Raw genomic sequence first — 23,732 nt, forward strand, 5'->3', positions numbered from 1 at the left:
ATTTTTTAAATATATGCAAGTATCATAAAGAACTCCTGTCTTATGGGAGACCTTTCATTTCCCTGGCATGTCTGTTTTGGTAAATATTTGTATTTCCCATAAAACAGCAATTCTGCAATGTAATTTCAGGTAAGTGTGTGCAATGATGTTGCTATGTGATTCCTCCTGGGTGTTCCCGTTTTCCTTAACAGCACATCATGTAACTTCTGCAGCCAATAAGCGGCCACTGATCAGCTGCAGCCTTCACATTGCCTTTACCAATTTTCTAAAACATCCATAATGGATTTTAAAACGGCAAGTGTTGTGTGTTACTGTAGGTTTGGCACACAAAACCATTGAAAAACTCAAAGTTTTTCTTAAAGGGAACCTGTCACCTCCTTTTTCAGCTATGAGCTGCCGCCACTGCCTTTCGGGGCTTATCTACAGCATCCTTCCCTGCTTCGTGTTGTGGCTCCTGTGCAGGTGTTTTGATCTGAGCTGTTGAGGGCAGAGCTAAGTACTGTAGTGCGCAGCTGCTGGGCCTCTCTGACCTTTTCCGACGCCTGAGCACTGCAGTACTTGGCTCTGCCCTCAACAGGGCATATCAGGTGGAAGACGGTTTAACGTTGAAACGCGTTGTGCTTCAACACCAATATCCTTGTCTTGGTCTCATTTCCAGTGCTCCTAGGACCGTTATTATTTTCTACTGCATTTTGTATCCTCTTAGAAGTTTAACGGCTGGAGCTGCGGTAGACCTTATTCCTTTGCTTCTAACTGCGGCCCTCACAGCGCTCCCCAGTGCCCGCTTTCTTTTCCCCTGGATTTCACTGTTTGGACAAATGGCAGGGCTAGGAAAGGAAGGAGCAATATTTGAATTTTGGAACATAAATAAGGTGAAATAAGAGCCAAGAGGAAAAATACCTGCTGTTGCCTGGTATCAGTAGGCAGATCTTGGCTGGTGCACTGTGCATGCGCTGGCCATTTTTTATTTAAGGAAGAGGAGGCAGAGGGTGGAGCAGGAAAGAATAGGGAATTGCAGAAATGCTGGGGTGGGGGGCTTGAGGACATCATTTTTCTCTCCTCTGTATATCATGCCAGAAGAGAGAGAAATTATTTTATTAGCGGGCACACTTTTTTTTTACATAATCAACAATATTCATTAAATAAAGAGGATCATGTGAATGGGGACAGGAAAATCAATCCCTGATCATTTTCTCCAGGGTTCACAAATATGAACCCCCATTTTCCAGAGCTACAGGGCAAGTGGAAGAGCTGGGCAACGTGCCAGAATTGGCACATCTAATAGATGGGCCTTTTCTGGGCGACCGTGGGCTGCTATTTTAGGCTGGGGGGCAATATCCATGGCTCCTTACCAGCCTGAGAATACCAGCTCCCAGCTGTTTGCAAGGCAGGTTGTTAAGAATGAAGGTGACACTATGCCATTTTTTTAAATTATTGATTTAAATAATTAAAAAAACAGCATGGGGACCCCTCTATTCTTGATAACTAGCCTTGCTAACATTGATTGCTTTGGGTTGCAGCTCCCAGCTGTCAGTTTTGACTGGCTGGTAACCAAAAACACAGGGGAACGCATGCCTTTCTTTAACATTATTTATTTAAAGCGCAGGAGCAGGCTGATGAAATTTCCCATCAGCCAATGGTGCTCTTGCTGTTATTAGCGGCAGCAGGCGTAGGCTGATGGGAGCAGTAGTCCCATCAGCTGACACCAGTGACTAGAGGTAAACTTTATACCTCCGATCACAGCCGCATGCTCACGTTGTCATAGGTAGACCACAATGAGTCAAAATGAGAAAACAAATCCCAAAAATCACCTTTTCTGATTTGGCAAGATTTATTTTGCAAATTATGGTGGAAAATAAGTATTTGGTCACCTAAAAACATGCAAGTTTTCTGGCTGTCACAGACCTGTAACTTCTTCTTTAAGAGGCTCCTCTGGCCTCCACTCATTACCTGTAGTAATGGCACCTGTTTGAACTTGTTATCAGTATAAAAGACACCTGTCCACAATCTCAAACAGTCACACTCCAAACTCCAATACGGTGAAGACCAAAGAGCTGTCAAAGGACACCAGAAACAAAATTGTAGCCCTGCACCAGGCTGGGAAGAGTGAATCTGCAATAGGCAAGCAGCTTGGTGTGATGAAATCAACTGTGGAAGTGATAATAAAAAATTGGAAGACATACAAGACCACTGATAATCTCCCTCGATCTGGGGCTCCATGCAAGATCTCACCCAATGGGGTCAAAATGATCACAAGAAGTATGAGCAAAATTTGCAGAACCGCAAAGGAGGCTCTAGTGCAGGGGTGTGGAATCCTTTTTCTGCCAAGGGCCATTTGGATATTTATAGCATCCTTCGGGGGCCGTACAAACTCCGCCCACAAAGTGCATCCTGACTCTGGCACTGGTGTCAGGACGTAATCTTTCATTTCATGCCCTTCAGTGTTCAGTAGTGAATACTGCGTGTGTATGCTCACAGAGCAAGAAGAAATTAATGAGCTGGTGGCAGTCAAAATACAACTCCCTGCCAAAGGACTGCAGTCCCTGAGAAACTGCCCAGGGGCCGGATAAAAGGTCATTAAGGGCCGTAAATGGCCCTGGGGCCTAAGGTTCCCCACCCTGCTCTAGTGAATGACCTGCATAGAGCTGGGACCACCGTAACAAAGGCTACCATCAGTAACACACTATGCCGCCAGGGACTCAGATCCTGCAGTGCCAGACATGTCCCCCTGCTTAAGCCAGTATATGTCCAGGCCCATCTGAAGTTTGCTAGAGAGCATTTGGACTATCCAAAAGAGTATCGGGAGAATGTCATATGGTCTGATGAAACATGCAGGCTGTTTTTACATGTAATGCACAACACATTTAGGTACGTTTAGACTGTGGTGCTTATTATCACCAGAATATTTCTGGTTATAAAGATATTTACAAAACAACATCAAAATCTTTGTAGTTTCATAAAATAACAGAATTGTGTCTGTGTATATTTAGCATGCCAGAAGTCTAGCAAATTGGAATATTTATTTTTTTAAATATATGCAAATATCATAAAGAACTCATGTCTTATGGGAGACCTTTCATTTCCCTGGCATGTCTGTTTTGGTAAATATTTGTATTTCCCATAAAACAGCAATTCTGCAATGTAATTTCTGGTTAGTGTGTGCAATGATGTTCCTATGTGATTCCTCCTGGGTGTTCCCGTTTTCCTTAACAGCACATCATGTAACTTCTGCAGCCAATAAGCGGCCACTGATCAACTGCAGCCTTCACATTGCCTTTACCAATTTTGTAAAATATCCATAATGGATTTGTGAGCTGATTTTCAAAGATCTCTAAAGTATTTACTGTGATAATCTCCTTTTAATCTTATTTAAAGAAAGTGGGGAAAATAAGTATTTGATACACTGACTATTATGCAAGTTTTCCCAACTACAAAGAATGGAGACATCTGTAATTTTTATCGTAGGTACACTTCAACTGAGAGAGACAGAATCAAAAAATAAAAAACAGAAAATCACATTATATGATTTTTAAATAATCAAATTGCTTCTTATTGCATGAAGTAAGTATTTGATCACCTACCAACCAGCAACAATTCTGGCTCTGGGGCGCAAAGTTAGCTTTTCTTTAAGAAGCCCTCCTACACTGCACTCATTACTTTTATTAATTGCACCTGTTTGAACCCATTACCTGTATAAAGACACCTATCCACACAATCAATCAGGCTCCAACCTCTCCACCATGGCCAAAACCAATAAGCTGTCTAAGGACACCAGGGACAAACTTGAAGACCTGCACAATGTTGGGATGGGCCACAGGACAAGAGGCAAGCAGCTTGGTGAGAAGTAAACAACTGTTGGCACAATTATTAGAAAATGGAAGAAACACAAGATGACTGTTAATCTCCCTGCTGGGGTAAGGATGGTTCTGAGAAAAGTCAGGAATTAGCCCAGAACTACATGGGAGGACCTGGTCAATGATCTGAAGACAGCGGGCACCACAGTCTCAAACATTACCTGTAGTAACACACTACGCCATCAGGGCATGCAAGTCCCCGTCTTGCCAGCACATGTCCAAGCCTGTTAGACGCTCGCCAATAACTATTTGGATGATCCAGAGGGGGCATGGGAGAAGCACGGTGGCTCAGCGGTTAGCACTGCAGCCTTGCAGCACTGGGGTCCTGGGTTCAAATCCCACCAAAGACAACATTTGCAAGGAGTTTGTATGTTCTCCCCGTGTTTGCATGGGTTTCCTCTGGGTACTCCAGTTTCCTCCCACATTCCAAAGACATACTGATAGGGAATTTAGATTGTGAGCCCCATCAGGGACAGTGATGATAATGTGTGCAAACTGTAAAGTGCTGTGGAATATGTTAGTGGTATATAAAAAAAAAAGATTATTAGTTCTTGTGGTGAGATGAGACCTAAATAGAACATTTTGGTATCAACTCCACTTGCCGTGTTTGGAGAAAGAAGAATGATGATTACAACCCCAAGAACACCATCCCAACCATGAAGCTTGTTGGGGCAAACATCACACTTTGGGAGTGCTTTTCTGCAAAAGAGGACAGGACAACTGCACCATACTGAAGGAAGTATGGATGTGGACATGTATCACACAATTTTGTCCAACAACCTCCTTCCCTCAGAGAATTCAAGATGGGTCATGGCTGGGTCTTCCAGCATGACAATGACCCAAAACACACAGCCAGGGCAACTAAGAAGCATTTCAGAGTCGTGGAGTGGCCTAGCCAGTCTCCAGACCTGAACCCAATAGAAAATCTTTGGAGGGAACTGAAACTCAATGTTGCCTATTGGCAGCCCCAAAACCTGAAAGATCTGGAGAAGATCTGTATGGAGGAGTGGGCCAAAATCTCTGCTGCAGTGTGTGGAAACTTTATCAAGAACTGCAAGAAACGTTTGACCTTTGTAATTGCAAACAAATTTTCGGTACCAAATATTAAGTTCTGTTTTTCTATTGTATCAAATACTTATTTTATTAAACAAAATGCAAATTAATTAAGCAAAAATTATACAATGTGATGTTCTGGGTTTTTTTTAACATATAAATAACCTGGTTGTTAACACTAGGATTAAAGTACCAAAATCCTGACTGTAATCTTAGAACGTTTTTTTTTATAGAAATATGTTATTGCTTTTTATTTTACTATTCTGTTACTTTTTATATTCCACTTTCACTATTACAATATTACAACACAGGTGAGTCACAATTACATGGCATATGTAGTAGGCGTGTGTGTCAACAGGTGTGTCACAACCTGAAAAATGTTTGGAGCAAAGTAAATAGAATAAAGTCCATGTGTCAGATACCTTTTTGCAAGTTTTTTTAATCTCTGTTGTAACAGAAATTTATTAATCATATCCCTTTTGCGCAAGTTAACCTTAAACTGTTATTGCACTGTATTTTTGAACTATAAGACGCATCGGACATAAGAAGCACCTAGGTTATAGAGGAGGAAAGTAGAAAAAATAATTGAAGCAAAATATTTGGTCAATTCTGTACTAATATCCCTTATCCTGGTAAATATGGTCCCCTCATTCCTATCCTGGCATGCATGGCCCCCCCATCCCCATCCTGGTATACATGGTCTCCTCATCCCCATATTGGCATGCATGGCCCCCTCATCTCTAATCTGGTGTGCATGATCCCCTTATCCGCATTCTGGTCTGCATGGTCCCCTCATCCCCATTCTGGTGTGCATGGCACCATCCCTCATCCTGGTTTACATGGCCCCCATCAGAAAAAACATTGAAAAAAAACCACAAACCATTCTACTTACCTTCACTGCAGCTTCCCATTCTGATGCCAGCAGCTGATTTTTGCTTGTAAGCAGCGAATGGCAGTGACACCATGCATTGCTTAAAGCAGAGGACAACTGCCGGAATACTCACTGCTCCCCACGCCGGGACTATGGGCATGTGGAGCAGTGAATATTCATTGATCTTTAATAGCAGTTCAGTGTTAGCCACAGTCACCGGTTCCTGAAGCGACTGGGCGATCATGTGTGCCTGATACTAGAGGGAATTAATCCCATGGGCGTGGAGAGCAGTGAATATTCATTCTCCTTAATATTGGGCAAACATGATCGCCTGGCCACTGCAGGAAGCCAGCGGCTGCAACTATTATACCCGCTATTAAAGATCAATGAATATTCACTGCTCTTCATGCCCATGGGAGTGGAGAGCACTGAATATTCATTTCTCTTTAGCACCAGGCACAGGTGTTAGCTGTGGCAGACAACTAATGCCTCCTGTGACTCGCCACACTGCCACTGCCGTTCCCCCACCTCCCCATCCAAAACCACAGCCGTATATCTGGACTATAAGACAAACTCCTCATTTTCTTCCAAATTTTTGGTGGAAAAAAGTGCGTCTTAGGCCTGTTTCACACATCAGTTTTTTTGTGTCAGTGAAAATTCACCAAAATGGCGGAAAGCGGATCCGTTGTTAACTGATGTGAACGGATGCCATCGGACCGTTTTTTTTGACGGATCCGCCGAATGAAGAATTTTAAAGGAACCGCTTCCCGGGAAGAGGAGAGAGAGAGAGTGAGAGAGAATTTTTTCTGTCCGCCAGAAATTATTTCAGGGTTAAATTTCTGCCTGACTTCATTCCTCCGGGCATGCACACTATAAAAAAGCGGATCCTGCAGCACAAAAAACGTTACATGGTCGGTCCAGGCATCTCGGCGGACGCAAAAAAATTGACGGATCCTCAAAAAAATGGATCCAACGGATGGCCATCCATCAAGATCCGCCGGTAATGCAAATCAATGGGGAAAAAAACGGATCCGCCAAAAAAAATGGCTGATCCGTTTTTTTGCAAAAACGGCGGATTTTGACTGATGGTCAAAAACGGAAGTGTGAAACAGGCCTTATAGTCTTAAAAATGCAGTATGTAAAAATGACATCCAAATGGGTACAGCACTTGGAATTTAGAGAAGCACTCCCATCAAAGTTGATGTATTGCAATCTTCATATTATATAGCACTGTGTACTTGCAATTGCTCATTTTGCCTTCTACCCACTTAGTTTTCCATTGGACTATGATATCAAATGATTAAAAATGTACTAGCTGAGTCATTCTAAGCTCTGTGCAGAAACTGGAGGTCAATTTTGCCTGTATGAGTCATTGCAAAATTCCCTGGAGCGGGGGAGGGGGAAGGAGGGAATAGCTAGGTCAGGTATTGAAGAAAGGAATGATAAATGCAAAGAAAAGAAAAGAGACTTAGTGTTTCTATATAGAGGAGAGAAAAGATAAGAATTATCTGGGTAGAAAGGCAAAATGAGCAATTGTAAGTACACAGTGCTATATAATATGATGACTACAATATATTAAGAGGATACAATATTTTCAGAGGATAAGAACTTTGATGGGAGTGTTTCTATAATAGGCAGCAAGTGACCACTTGATACCATAAGGATCTAAGTGACTTTGACAAGAGCCATATTTTACTTGCTAGATGGATCAAAGCAACTCCAAAATGTAAGGTGTTTTCGAATGATGTGAAATAGTGGCCAAAGGAAAGTCAAATAGTAAACTGACTAAAGCAGGGGTGGGCAATTAACTTTCCCGAGGGGCCATATGAGAGACTGTGACTGTTGAGAAGGGCCGAACCAATAAGCTGTAATTAATACAACTCAATATTATTATCGATATACTATAAATATTATTGATAATAATATTAATTGTATCACTTAATATTGAGCAGAATTAAGTATGCTGACATCCTGCGAAATATATAACACGAGTACAGCCCCTCCCTATATATGCAGCAGGAGCCCCACACAGCCTCCCTATATATACTGCAGGAGCCCCGCACAGCCTCACTATATATAATGCAGGAGCCCCACACAGCTTCCCTATATATACTGCATGAGCCCCACACAGCCTCCCTGTAATGGTCAACGTGTGACTGGACACACCGCCTCCAGCAGGGCGAATTTATCTGACACACGCAACCCTGGATACACCGCCTCCAGTAAGGCGAATTTAAATAATAAGACGCGCAGCCGGATACACCGCCTCCAGCAGGGCGAATTTATCTGACACACGCGACCCTGGATACACCGCCTCCAGTAAGGCGAATTTAAATAATAAGACGTGCAGCCGGATACACCGCCTCCAGCAGGCGAATTTCAGAACTACACGTGAAACCGCATACACCGCCTCCAGCAAGGGGAATTTAAATAATAAGGGGAAACACCAGGGAAACAATTACAATGGTGGGCCCTATGATAGGGAACGGGGACGTGGGGACCTCCTGCACTCCCCTGAGTCAGTGTCTCTACACTCCTACCGATCTCTAGGCCGGTTCCGCACCGGGCGCCGCTCAGGATACCTTTAAACCCTAGCGCACCCTGCACCTACCCCTTTCTATTGAAATGGCCGGAGCAGAGACTAATCCCACCACTGCACTGAAACACACATAAAGGAAAGGCACAAACAGGGAAACACCACTTAGCTTTGCTCTGCTGCTCTTGCTCCCGGCACCAGACTCCACCACCAGAATTAAGCTTTTCTCCTGAATAGCTGCCACAAAGCTCTGTCAGAGCTGCAAGGAAATCCCCCCTGACTCCTTCCACACCAGGGCTCTGACTGTGCTGCAAGGAACTCTCTCTCGCTCATTTCTCCACCAAGGATGGTTGGGAATGAACACTATCACCAACCCCAGTAAGAGCACATGACACACCTTTATAGTTAAGCCAGAGGAATCACACATGTTAGTGATTTCCGTGTAATAACGCTAACCACCGCCAGGGGCAAACTAGAACAAAAGACACCACTGTGTAATAATCTTAATGGCCACCGGGGTCAAAACCAAACTTAAGCATACATCTTAAGGAAAAAAAGGTTACATGTGCTTTTAACTGTCATCATCCAACCTGGATCATGACAGTACCCTCCCTCAATGAGGGGCCACTGGACCCTCAAGACCGCTCCTCTTCAGGGAACCACCTACAGAGGGGACACCCAGATCCAGAGTTCACCCCTGCAACTACCTGCACGTCAGGTTGATGACAAACGAACACCGCTGATATTGGCAATGTATGTTCTGGAGGCACCAGACATCTCTGAAGCGCCGACCTGGGGAACGAGTTGTGTATGTGTATGTTTGGGGGTAACTCGAGCTGGTAAGACTCCGGGCCCTGGATAGCTGACACCAGATACGGCCCGATGACCTGAGAATTCCAGACCCCCGCAACACACTTCCACTGGATGTTTTTGGTGGCCACCCATACATGCTCGTTCACACACAGGTCCTGACCTGAACGTTTATTGCCACACATTCGTTTGTCAAAATAGGGTGAACTCATTCTGGAACTGACAACAGAGGCGTCCCCCTTTGTCACCACACTCACATCCCCGCAATTCACCAAGGGGTACACCACCCTCCAACCCCTTCCACCACGAGGTCTCCGCCTCCCAGGGTTGGCTAATGGCGAGGTTTGAGACTTGCCCCTACTCTCCCGCAGCACCTCTGCTGCCCCCACTGGAGAGGCAGGTGATGGTTGTAGAGAGACGGCAGAGACAGTAGCCCCTAGGCAGCAGCTCTCACACGACTGTTCCCAGCTGACTACTTCCCCAGTCCGCCAATCTAAAACCAGGTTGTGTTTTTTAGACCAAGGGGGGCCCACAACGATAGGTGCTGGATTTCCCTCCAAGACGTAGTATGACTGGGACTCGCCATGATGTTCACTATACAGCACAATGTCTTCTACGACTTGGTTTAACCCCCCTGGCTCAGTGGGACAGAGTCAATGGCCTGGACGCTTATGGGTCTGTCCGGCGTCTCACACCTTAGACCATGAGTCTGGACAAACTGAGCATCCACAAGACTGACTTCAGCTCCACTGTACCCAAGCACTGGTATGCCCTCAGGTACCTCACCAACCATCACCTCTGCTGACAGTACCTTCTGAGGGCGAGGAGGAAATATACACTCCCAGGTCATCTTCCTCCACACGACCCGGGGGGCACGTCTTCTCTGACAGTACAGAATTTTTGGCGTCAGTGCCAAGGACTAAATCATTAGTCTGCTCACTACAGGGACGTATCCCTTCACCTTGGGGAACATCAGACAGCACCATGGGGACACCGACTTCACCCACTTGCCTGGGTACGTCCGCCTGTATAAGCAAGTCCTGCTCCCCAGCAGGGACTCCACGGCACATCCTCGCCAAAGCCGTATGTGGACCCTCTAGTTGAGGCAGAGGATAGGCCTCAGACCCATAATTACGCTGCAGGTGCTGCTGAACCGCATCATTTAACTCCTCACTAATCTCAGTGAGGGCCAGCAACAACTGCTCACTGGTCTGAACTTGGCCCATGGCTCACCAGAGAGAAAAAAATGTTGTGGTTGGTGATAATGTAATGGTCAATGTGTGACTGGACACACCGCCTCCAGCAGGGTGAATATATCTGACACACGCGACCCTGGATAGACTGCCTCCAGTAAGGCGAATTTAAATAATCAGACATGCAGTCGGATACACCGCCTCCAGCAGGCGAATTTCAGAAATACACGTGAAACCGGACACAACCCGCCTCAAGCAAGGCGAATTTAAATAATAAGGGGAAACACCAGGGAAACAGTTACAATGGTGGGCCCTATGATAGGGAACGGGGACGTGGGGACCTCCTGCACTCCCCTGAGTCAGTGTCTCTACACTCCTACCGATCCCTAGGCCGGTTCCGCACCGGGCGCGCTCAGGATACCTTTAAACCCTAGCTCGCCCTGTACCTACCCCTTTCTAGTGAAATGGCCGGTGCAGAGACTAATCCCACCACTGCACGGAAACACACATAAAGGAAAGGCACAAACAGGGAAACACCACTTAGCTTTGCTCTGCTGCTCTTACTCCTGGCAACAGAGTCCACCACCAGAATGCAGCTTTCCTCCTGAATAGCTGCCACCAAGCTCTGTCAGAGCTGCAAGGAAATCCCCCCTGACTCCTTCCACACCAGGGCTCTGACTGTGCTGCAAGGAACTCTCTCTCGCTCCTTTCTCCACCAAGGATAGTTGGGAATGAACACTATCACCAACCCCAGTGAGAGCACATGACACACCTTTATAGTTAAGCCAGAGGAATCACACCTGTTAGTGATTCCCGTGTAATAACGCTTACCACCACCAGGGGCAAACTAGAACAAAAGGCACCACTGTGTAATAATCCTAATGGCCGCCGGGGGCAAAACCAAACTTAAGCACACAGCTTAAGGAAAAAAAAGGTTACATGTGCTTTTAACTGTCATCATCCAACCTGGATCATGACACTCCCTATATACAGCATGAGCCCCACACATCCTACCCTATATACAGCATGAGCCCCACACAGCCTCCCCATATACAGCATGAGCACCACACAGCCTCCCCCATATACAGCATGAGCCCCACACAGCCTCCCCATATAAAGCATGAGCCCCACGCAGCCTTCCCATATACAGCATGAGCCCCACACAGCCTCTCTATAAACAGCATGAGCTCCAAACAGACTCCCTATATATACTGCATGAGCCCCACACAGCCTCCCTATATATACTGCATGAGACTCACAGCCTCCCTATATACACTACATGAGGCCCCCACAGCCTCCCTATATATACTGCATGAGGCCACCACAGTCTCCCTATATACAGCATGAAGCCACACACAGTCTCCCTGTATACTGCATGAGGTCTCCACAGCCTCCCTATATACTGCATGTCACCCCCACAGCCTCACCATGTGCAACATATCACCCCCATAGCCTCCCCATGGCTGGAGGCCCCTCCTCCACCAATGCAGTCAACACAGATGGAGACAGCGAGCGTGCGGGCATGGTGCGGCCTGCGGACCTTTGGTTTCCAGCCCCACGGCTGTCTGGCTGTCTCGGGCCGGACTGAGACAACCAGAGGACCGGATGTGGCCCGCGGGCCGCAATTTGCCCAGGTCTGGGCTACAGGGTTCAGGTTCCCAATTTTTTGAGGGCTGAAGGCTATTTCGTTTGGTCTTAACACCCAAAAGAGCTACTGCAGCACAAATTGCTTATTTCCCTAATGTTAGGACTCTTTACAGTCTTGGGAAAATTAAATAATTTAACAGAATAAGTATAAAAATTTAATTTCTGAAAAGATTAGTTTGAACAGATAAAAGGATGTCTAAATCTCTTCCACTAACATCGGATTACTTTGTATTTAATTGTATTTTATCTATAGCTGCGTAAAACTTTTGCTCTGCATTGTATATACAGCTCTGGCAAAAATTAAGAGCCCACCACATCAAATCCCTGTCATGGGCAGCCCATTCTCCAGACCTGAACCCCATTGAAAACCTCTGGAATGTAATCAAGAAGATGATGGATAGTCACAAGCCATCAAACAAAGAAGAACTGCTTACATTTTTGCGCTAGAAGTAGTGTGAAAGACTGGTGGCAAGCATAACAAGACGTATGAAAGCTGTGATTAACAATCATGGTTATTCCACAAAATACTGATTTCTGAACATTTCTCGAGTTAAAACATTAGTATTGTGGTTTCTAAATGATTATGAACTTGTTTTATTTGCATTATTTGAGGTCTGAAAGCAGTTTTTTTTATTTTGACCATTTCTCCTTTTCAGAAAAAAAAGAAACAAAATTTATTGCATGGATATTCGGAGACATATTGTCAGAAGTTTGTACACTAAAGGAACAATTTACATTTTACTCAAAAATACAGTATACCTATTGTGAGGTGCCAAGGGGAGAGGTACTAGAAAACAGGTATATTTCTCCCCGTTTCATTTCATATGTCTCCCTGTACTGATGATGAAGCCAGTTTATTTCACTGTAATCCAGTCCTGGTTTCCTTAGTGATCAGCATGGAAAGGACTGGTAGTTCCCCCTCCACTTATTCAATCCAGGTTTTGGTCTCCTGACTGGTCCAGCTGATATAATCAGGAGGAGCTGGGATCTCTCGGTCTATCTCGTCTGCTGAGCTGGGAGCTGACACAGTAAGATTACATGGACTTGTTTGCTGTTATATAGGTTTATTTTGTAGTTAGCCTGCTACTGTTAGTTAGTGGCCAGACGGCCTTAGATGTTTTATTTCATGTTTGGCATGTGTAACATTGAATAACAAGGGCAGCACGGTGGCTCAGTGGTTAGCGCTGCAGCGCTGGAGTCCTGGGTTCGAATCCCACCAAGGACAACATCTGCAAGGAGTTTGTATGTTCTCCCCGTGTTTGCGTGGGTTTCCTCCGGGCACTCCGGTTTCCTCCCACATTCTAAAGACATACTGATAGGGAATTTAGATTGTGAGCCCCATCGGGGACAGTGATGAAAATGTGTGCAAAAACTGTAAAGCGCTGCGGAATATGTTAGTGCTATATAAAAATAAAGATTATTATTATAACAAGTGTGCACAATAAATATGCCGTGTCCATATTCATGTGGAAATTGCTAGTCTGCTGAAGTAACTTCATAGCCACATGCTTGTGCCAAAGCAAAGATCCCAGCTGAGCTATCTATCCCCACAAATGGTGTTTTGAATGCGGGCAACTGTGGCTGCTGGACTGTGACTGCAGAGAAAACGCTGTGTATGTCCTGGCTGAAAGCTTCTGCGCTTTTGAAGAGCCAAGAGTCCAGTAATATGGAGGAACTAGTGAAGCAGTTATTGCAAGCAAATGTGCAACAACAGCAGACTAATACTTGCTTCCAGAAGGCTATGGAGAAGCAACACCAGATGCAGCAAGAGCAGTTGGAGGCAATAAAACAGGCCTTGGTTCGGCAACCCCGAGATGAGGGAGACCGTGCACAAAGCGCTGCTAGTGCGCAGAAAGCCGTACAGAAGACTTTGCTTAAAATGACCGCAGACGATGATGTGGAAGCATACAACACGTCTACCTTGAATTGTCCTCCCATCTCTCTTCTTGCTCCCTCTTCGACCGCTTACAATCTGGCTTCCGGTCACACCACTCCACTGAAACTGCCCTTACTAAGGTCACCAATGACCTCTTAACTGCCAAGAGCAAGCGACACTACTCTGTCCTCCTCCTCCTGGACCTGTCGGCTGCCTTTGACACAGTGGACCATTCCCTATTATTACAGACCCTCTCATCCCTCAGCATCACAGACTTGGCCCTCTCCTGGATCTCATCATACCTAACAGACCGGACATTCAGCGTCTCCCACTCACACACCACCTCCTCACCTCGCCCCCTATCTGTCGGAGTCCCACAAGGTTCAGTCCTAGGGCCCCTGCTGTTCTCTATTTACACCTTTGGCCTGGGACAGCTCATAGAATCTCATGGCTTTCAGTATCATCTTTATGCTGATGACACACAGATCTACATCTCTGGACCAGATATCACCTCCCTACTAACCAGAATCCCTCAATGTCTGTCCACTATTTCATCCTTCTTCTCCACTAGATATCTGAAACTCAACATGGACAAAACAGAATTCATCATCTTTCCCCCATCTCACGTGACCCCCCCTACGAACCTATCAATTACAGTAAATGACTGCCCACTCTCCCCAGTCCCACAAGCTCGCTGCCTCGGAGTAATCCTTGATGCTGATCTCTCCTTCAAACCACATATCCAAACCCTTTCCACTTCCTGCCGACTTCAACTCAAAAATATTTCACGCATCCGTTCATTCCTCACCCAAGAATCTGCAAAAACCCTAGTCCATGCCCTCATCATCTCTCGCCTTGACTACTGCAACCTCATGCTCTGCGGCCTCCCCTCAAACACTCTCGCACCCCTCCAATCTATTCTAAACTCTGCTGCCCGACTAATCCACCTGTCCCCCCGCTATTCCCCAGCTTCTCCCCTCTGTCAATCCCTTCACTGGCTCCCAATTGCCCAGAGACTCCATTACAAAACCCTAACCATGACATACAAAGCCATCCACAACTTGTCTCCTCCATACATCTGTGACCTCGTCTCCCGGTACTTTCCTGCACGCAACCTCCGATCCTCACAAGATCTCCTTCTCTACTCCCCTCTTATCTCCTCTTCCCACAATCGCATACAAGATTTCTCTCGCGCATCACCCCTACTCTGGAACTCTCTACCACAACATATCAGACTCTCACCTACCATCGAAACCTTCAAAAAGAGCCTGAAGACCCACCTCTTCCGACAAGCCTATAACCTGCAGTAACCACCGATCGACCAAACCGCTGCACGACCAGCTCTACCCTCGCCTACTGTATTATCACCCATCCCTTGAAGATTGTGAGCCCTCGCGGGCAGGGTCCTCTCTCCTCCTGTACCAGTTATGACTTGTATTGTTTAAGATTATTGTACTTGTTTTTATGTATACCCCCCTCACATGTAAAGCGCCATGGAATAAATGGCGCTATAACAATAAATAATAATAATAATAATAATAATAATAATACCTCACCGTGTTTGAACGTATTGCAGAATGTGAGCACTTACCACTGGACAGATGGGCTGAGGTAGTTGCTCCATTTCTAAGCGGAGATCCACAAAAGGCCTATTACGATCTGAGTGGAGCGGATGCTATGGACTATATCAAACTCAAAGGCGAAATCCTGGCAAGGCTGGGAGTAAACACGTATGTACGCGCACAGAGGGTGCATTTATGGAATTTTGTGGAGCATCAGCCAGCCCGCTCACAAATGCATGATCTCATCCATCTAGTAAAAAAATGGCTGCAACCAGAGGCTTTGACGTCCGCGCAGATGGTGGAGCGTGTTGTTCTAGACAAGTACCTGCGGTCCTTACCCGCTAAGATCCAGAGGTGGGTTGGACAGGGTGACCCAACTACCGCTGACCAGTTGGTGAATATGGTCGAACGCTACAATGCTTCTGAAAGCCTACTCCAAGGGACGTTAGCACCCCACTGGCTCCCCAAGAAATCGCTGGAGAGTCCTGCGAAACCTACTTCATCTTCAAAAGAAGAGAACGTCACAATGAAGGGTAGCAGACCTACAAAGGACTATGGAGGTGGTACGGGCTCACATCAAGCCAGCAGACCTCGTCTGGGATCTCCATCGAGGAGAAAAGGGCCTATACAATGTTGGCGATGACGCGGGCTTGGCCATGTAGCAGCTAACTGCCCAATGACTAGATAGCCAATGGACTGTAACGCTATGAGGCGTCTTTCGTTATATGTGCAGTCAGTCTGTGTGGCGAAGACCCTCACGGGAAATGAACAACAGGTGTGCCACGTCGAGGTTGACGGTTATAGTGTGAATGCCGTCTTGGATTCTGGCAGTCAAGTAACTTTGGTACATGCCAGTTTGGTGGACTCTAGCGCCCTAACGAACTTAACCGTGGACATTAGTTGCATCCATGGGGATACTAAGAACTACCCCACTGCCTGGGTTACTCTTGCCACGCCAGTAGGGACCAAAAGACATCAGGCAGCAGTCATAAAGTCTATTGAACACAGTGTAATCCTGGGGAGAGACTTTCCCTTATTTTGGGACTTGTGGAACTTCAAAAGTGGCATGAACCCTCTAGTTGAAGACGGTACTCCGGAGCTAGCCCCTGAACCATTGCAGCAAGACGACGGAGAACCCATCTCAGAGGAAGTATTAGAATCTGCGGACTCTCCTCTGGCTGTGTATGCAGGCGAGGCAGACCAGCTAGAGGATGTTTTAGAAATGCCTGATCTTGAGGTGGCCCGTGGTAAGTTCGGGACCGCTCAGCACCAGGATCCTACTCTAGCAAGGGTGTGAGAAAACATAAAGGTCTTCGAGGGAAGACCATTGTACCCAGGGGCTCAAAACGAGTTCCCACACGTGGCGGTGCAGCAGGATATGTTGTATCACATAGACAAGGTGTGAGGGGTGGTGGTAGAACAACTAGTGGTACCTAAGTCCTTTCGCCAGGTAGTTTTGGAGTTGGCACATAAACATCCCTTGGGAGGACACCTGGCGGTAGAAAAGACAAAACACCATATTCTGCAACGTTTCTTTTGGCCGGGTCTAGTGGGAGACGTGACCCAGTACTGTCGGTCATGTCCTACGTGTCAATTGACCGCACCTATGTCACATTTTAGAAGCCCCTTAGAGCCCTTACCAATAATAGAGGTGCCCTTCGAGAGGATAGCAATGGATATAGTCGGTCCATTAGTTAAATCTGCCAGGGGTCATCAGTACATTTTGGTAGTATTGGATTACGCCACGCGTTATCCCGAAGCAGTGCCCTTGCGGAATGCCAATGCGAAATCAATTTCAAAAGAGCTGGTTAATATGTTTTCCCGCAGCGGCATTCCGAAAGAGATACTTACGGATCAAGGGACCCCCTTTATGTCTCGTATACTTAAGGATTTATGTAAACTACTAAAAATCTCCCATTTGCGTACCTCAGTATATCACCCACAGACTGACGGTTTGGTGGAGCGCTTTAACAAAACCTTAAAGGGAATGTTGAAAAGGGTGGTGGATAAGGATGGGAGAGATTGGGATGCCCTACTACCATACCTCCTGTTCGCTATACGTGAGGTACCCCAATCCTCCACAGGCTTTTCACCTTTTGAGTTGGTTTATGGGCGGTGTCCTAGAGGCCTGTTAGATATTGCCAAGGAGACTTGGGAACAAGAGGTGACTCCTTATCGCAGTGTAATTGAACACATAACACCTATGCAGGACCGAATTGCAGCAGTTATGCCAATAGATAAAGAGTGTTTAGAGCGCGCACAACATGCCCAAAGCACGGTATACAACCGAGCGGCAAAAACACGAGTCTTTCAACCCGGAGACAGGGTGTTGGTATTGGTGCCTACCGTAGAGAATAAATTTCTTGCGAAATGGCAGGGACCATACGAAGTGCTGGAACGAATAGGTGAAGTAAATTATAAAATACACCAACCAGACAAGAGAAATCCCGAACAAATATATCACATAAACTTGCTTAAGGCCTGGCGGGACAGGGAGAGTCTGGTGGCAGGAGCTGCCCTTAAGGATGGGCCTCGAGGGGCACCACCTTCTAAGGTGAAGGACCCCAGGTAGCTCCGCCAGAAGTGGGTATTGCAGACACGCTATCCGAAAGCCAAAAACGAGAGACCAGGGAGTTCATACATAGGAACGCAGATATTTTCTCGGAACTTCCTGGCCGGACTCACCTAATTAAACATGACATTGTTACTGATCCACAGGCGCGAGTACGGCTAAAACCATATCGAATTCCGGAGGCTTGGAGACAAGCCATTGCCCGGGAAGTGAAGAAGATGTTAGAGCTCGGGGTCATTGAGGAGTCCCGGAGTGATTGGGCTAGCCCTATCGTACTGGTGCCCAAACCCGATGGGACAATCCGATTTTGTAACGATTTTCGGAAAGTAAATGAAGTATCGAAATTCGATGCCTACCCGATGCCAAGAGTCGATGAACTGATAGAGAGACTGGGTTCGGCCAGGTACATATCCACTATTGACTTAACAAAAGGTTATTGGCAGATTCCCCTCACGGAATCAGCCAAAGAGAAAACTGCCTTTGTTACGCCCCAGGGATTATTCCAGTACCGAGATATGCCATTTGGGTTGCATGGTGCCGCAGCCACCTTCCAACGTCTAATGGATATTGTCCTAAAACCCCATGGCCAGTGTACATCCGTGTACTTGGACGACATCATTATCTTTAGCGATGACTGGGACACGCATTTGTCAAAAGTACAAGCCGTCTTAGACTCCCTAAAAACAGCTGGGTTGACTGCCAATCCCAAGAAATGTACGTTGGGATTGGAAGAGGCTCGCTATCTGGGATATAGCATAGGGAGAGGCGTCGTGAAGCCTCAAGCCAATAAAGTGGACGCTATTCAAAATTGGCCACGACCGGTAACCAAAAAACAGGTTGGAGCTTTTTTAGGGATCGTTGGTTATTATAGGCGGTTCATCAAACATTTTGCGACCATCGCAGCTCCTCTCACAGATCTTACTAAGGGGTCGAAATCTGTCACAATAAAGTGGAACGCAGAAGCAGAGGAGGCCTTTCAGCGATTGAAAACAGTCCTCTGTGACCAACCAGTGTTGGTTGCGCCAGACTTTAAATGGGAGTTTATTGTCCAAACGGACGCCTCTGGGGTGGGCCTCGGCGCGGTTTTGTCTCAAGAAGTAAATGGCGAGGAACACCCAGTGGCCTATCTAAGCAGAAAGCTTACGAGAGCAGAAAAGAACTACAGTGTAGTTGAGCGGGAAGCCCTGGCTGTGAAATGGGCCCTGTGCACCTTGCGCTATTATTTACAAGGTCGCCAGTTTAGACTAGTGACGGACCATTCGCCCCTAACATGGATGTCCCGGGCAAAAGAAGGCAATGCACGGGTGACACGCTGGTTCTTAGCATTACAAGGGTTTAAATTTTCCATTGAGCATAGGGCGGGCACAGCGCACAGAAATGCAGATGCGTTGTCTAGAACGCACTGCTTGGTGACTCGTCGTGTCCGACCCCACGGGCTCGAACAGAGGAGGGGGGTGTGTGAGGTGCCAAGGGGAGAGGTACTAGAAAACAGGTATATTTCTCCCCGTTTCATTTCATATATCTCCCTGTACTGATGATGAAGCCAGTTTATTTCACTGTAATCCAGTCCTGGTTTCCTTAGTGATCAGCATGGAAAGGACTGGTAGTTCCCCCTCCACTTATTCAATCCAGGTTTTGGTCTCCTGACTGGTCCAGCTGATATAATCAGGAGGAGCTGGGATCACTCGGTCTATCTCGTTTGCTGAGCTGGGAGCTGACACAGTAAGATTACATGGACTTGTTTGCTGTTATATAGGTTTATTTTGTAGTTAGCCTGCTACTGTTAGTTAGTGGCCAGACGGCCTTAGATGTTTTATTTCATGTTTGGCATGTGTAACATTGAATAACAAGTGTGCACAATAAATATGCCGTGTCCATATTCATGTGGAACTTGCTAGTCTGCTGAAGTGACTTCATAGCCACACGCTTGTGCCAAAGCAAAGATCCCAGCTGAGCTATCTATCCCCACACTATAAAGAGAAAAATCAGACAAACTGAACATTTGGAAGTGGTCTCTTAATTTTTGCCAGAGCTGTATACTTTTTTCTTTCTCCTCCATCCTCCTTTTTATGCAGAAGGGGTTTGGTGAGGGAACTGTTTTGAATGGTGGGTGGGTGATGGGTTTAATCAGGGAAAAATATCTTCAATATTATTTTCATTTCATTTCTTATTTTTGTAGTACTGTGTGAAATTTTTATCAGATTGAATTTGTGTTCATATAGATACGGTAAGTAATTTTTTTTGTAATAGTATAATAAAGATTTCTGAAAAATCATCATAAATGCTGGCTAGAATGAAGAAGTAGCTAAACACTTAGTGCCTCTCAGCTTGATGCAGCACCACAGTTTGATTGACCGATCACTCCACACAGACCTACTGCTGTCAATCAAAGTACTGAGCATGCTTACAGCCACAGCTCAACGTGTACTGAAATTTCAGAAAAAAATAGCCAAAACAATTCTATATATATGGAGGTGCAACTCCCAACTAACCAACAAATCCCCCAAAAATGGGAGCAATATAACCCAAACTAATTATTACATATAATCTTTATTCAAGGCTAAACAAACACTTAAAAAACATTGAAAAAAGAGTTTGGACCAGCATGTCCTCATTTCCCCCAAAGCTGTTGACTCAGACATTGCTGCACAGATATTAATATACTGCTATACCACCATAAGATAAAAAAAAATATATGAACACCTATTTAATATAGATAATGTGTTTGGAACTAAGTCCTACATACAGCTACCAAGGTGTTTATATAAATTCCATTAGAAGAGAATTTTTATTATGCAAACATTTTTTCTGAATCAGAAGACGTCACAAAAAATGTAAATTTCTAGTCTTAAATTTTGTGGGCCAAAGTCCTACAAAGAGCTGAAATATGGTAAATATATGAACATCTAAGAAAGTTTAAAGTGTAAATAAAGTGTAAAATAGCATAGATGCAAAAATGGCAGATATAGTAGGTATAAGATCATACAAATAACACCAAATCCATGGGTTTGATGTCAGCTGCCATAAAACAGCTGACATCAACCCCCAGCTGTCTGCTTTAGCTTGGCTGGTTGTCAAAAATGGGGGGACCCCACACCATTTTTTAAGTTATTTATTGATTTCTTGATAGCCAGACATGATAAAGCTGACAGCTGAGGGCTGCAGCTCCCAGCTGTCAGTTTTGACTGACTGGTTATCAAAAATACAGGAGAACCCATGCCATTTCTTTTTTAAATTATTTATTTATTTATTTAGAGTGCAGGGGCAGGCTGAAGACTTCCATCAGCCACTCCTGCTCTTGCTGTTATTAGTGGCAGCAGGTGTAGGCCCATGCCAGTGACCGGAGGTAAACTTTATACCTCCAATCACTGCTGGGGCTCACGCTGTCATTTGACAGTGTGGGAACCACTACTGTCTGACTGGCGGTAATGATTTTACCACCGATCAGAACCAGTGTTTGCCGCGCTGCTATGCACATGACAGTGTGGGAAACACTGGATGTTCGGGACCACCATTCAAGTGAACGGGGTCCGCGTTCGTGTCCGAGTACTGTTCTGGTACCCAAACACAAACTTCAGTTTGAACCCGCCCATATCTACCCCACACCTCACAACACTGTATAATAAACCCCACTAGCCCTTCAAACACTATAATGGCCCCCACGCAGCACTCCACACAGTATGATGTACCCCACACAAACCTTCATACTGTATATTTGTTTGCATACAGAATAATGGACCCCACATAGCTCTTCAAATATTATAATGGCCCCACAAATCCTTCCATATAGTATAATTCACCCCCATAATCCTCCACATAGCATAATGCACTCCTCATAGTCCTCTGTACAATATAATGCAACCTCTATGATCCTCCATTCAATATAATTCACTTCCCATTATCCTCCATGCAATATAATGCACCCCTATGGTCATCCATACAATATAATGCATCCCCATGGTGTTCCATACAATATAATGCAGCCCCCATGGTCCTCCATATAATATAATGCACCCCCCATGGTCTGCCATACAATATAATGCACTCTCCATGGTCCTCCATACAATATAATCCATCCCCATGGTCATCCATACAATATAATGTACTCCCCATGGTTCTCCATACAATATAATCCATCCCCATGGTCAGCCATGCAATATAATGCACTCCCCATGGTTCTCCATACAATATAATCCATCCCCATGGTCAGCCATACAATATAATGCACTCCCCATGGTCCTCCATACAATATAATCCAACCCCATGGTCAGCCATACAATATATTGCACTCCCCATGGTCCTCCATACAATATAATCCATCCCCATGGTCAGCCATACAATATATTGCACTCCCCATGGTCCTCCATACAATATAATGCACCCGCTGCTCTGACTCATCAGACAGCAAGGCAGAGTGATGGGGGTGGAAGAATCTGCTGATGCTCTCTCCTCCATCATCATTGCCTGTGTTGACAGAAGTACGGGCGCTGATGGGTGGAGTAGGGGTGCTGATGGGCAGAGTGCGGATGCTGACAGGTATAGGGAGTATATATAAGAAGGTCCAATGAAAGCAACTTACCAGCTCAATTAATTTTCTGATATCAATCCCCATTTGCTGATACCAGTACATGTTGATGGAACATTTGTTGTACTTTCCTGCAAGCTCTCTGCTGCTTGAAACAAAATGGTGGAGTTTCTTCTTACTCCTTGAGAAATCACATCCTATGCCTTACATTACTCCCCATGCGTTATCTTGAGCAAAAACGCTACAAAAAATAACAAATACGCAGCAAGTACACAATCATTTTGATACCTGTATTTTTGTATCATTTTTGACTGAGGTCATTGAAGCCAATGGGTGAAAAAAACGCTAAAAGAATTGGCGTGCTGTAGATTTGAATCTGCACAAAATCTGCAAGTCACAAATAAGCAATGTGTACATGAGTCTTCAAGACTCATTCACTTTGCTGGCATCAGGAATCCCTTCAGGTTTTATGACAAAGTCGGCTGCCAAAATGTAACATGTGGACATGGCCTTAAGAGTTTGAAAAGTATTTGGACAATTCAGTAACTTTGCAACGTCTACACAGGCACCTACAGCTCAGTAATAGCTTCATTAGCACAATGCTTCCAACAAGATGATTAAGTGAAAATCAGAATAAAAATGCTTCACCATCGTTTCTGTAACAAGGAGAAACTACTTTGCTTTACTTCATAAATCTAGAGGTGCTATTATGAACAAATGACTTTATAAGAAAGGTTTATAATCTCTTCACTGCTAGTTTACCATAAATGTAACTTTATTTTTTTTTTCTGAATTACATTAACTTTTATTTAAAATGTCAAAGTTTCCAAAATGGATATATGCAAACCCACAATTTTTTTTAACAAAAATAATTTGCCTTAAAATCTGAGATCAAATTAGCTGTAAAATAAGGCCTCTTTCACACATCAGTTTTTCGCCGTCAGGTGCGATCCGACTTTTTTTTGTAAAACCGGATCCGGCGAAATGCAATGCCGGATCCAGTTTTTCCCCATTGACTTGCATTAGCACCGGATCGCGCCGGATGGCATTGCGTTTCATCCATTTTTTGCCGGATCCGACTACTTGTCTCTTTCCGGCGTCTGGAAAAAACGGCTACTGTAACGTTTTTTTGTCTCCGGCGAAAAAGCCGGAAGCGCCGGATCCGACGCTTCCGGCTTTTTGCCACGATGAAAGTCTATGGGCGCCGGAATGCGCCGGATCCAGAAAAAGACG

General features: G+C 45.3%; 1 protein-coding gene across 1 annotated transcript in view; it reads right to left on the bottom strand.

Moving 5' to 3' along the window:
- Positions 1-23,732, bottom strand: part of PTPRR (protein tyrosine phosphatase receptor type R) — a 350,468-nt gene that overhangs the window by 73,553 nt on the left and 253,183 nt on the right. The gene's annotated exons all lie outside the window — the stretch shown is intronic.

This window comes from Dendrobates tinctorius, unplaced genomic scaffold (assembly GCF_039654945.1).
Source record: "Dendrobates tinctorius isolate UK_male_01 unplaced genomic scaffold, ASM3965494v1 ptg000224l, whole genome shotgun sequence".
In the NCBI taxonomy this organism is placed as follows: Eukaryota; Metazoa; Chordata; class Amphibia; order Anura; family Dendrobatidae; genus Dendrobates; species Dendrobates tinctorius.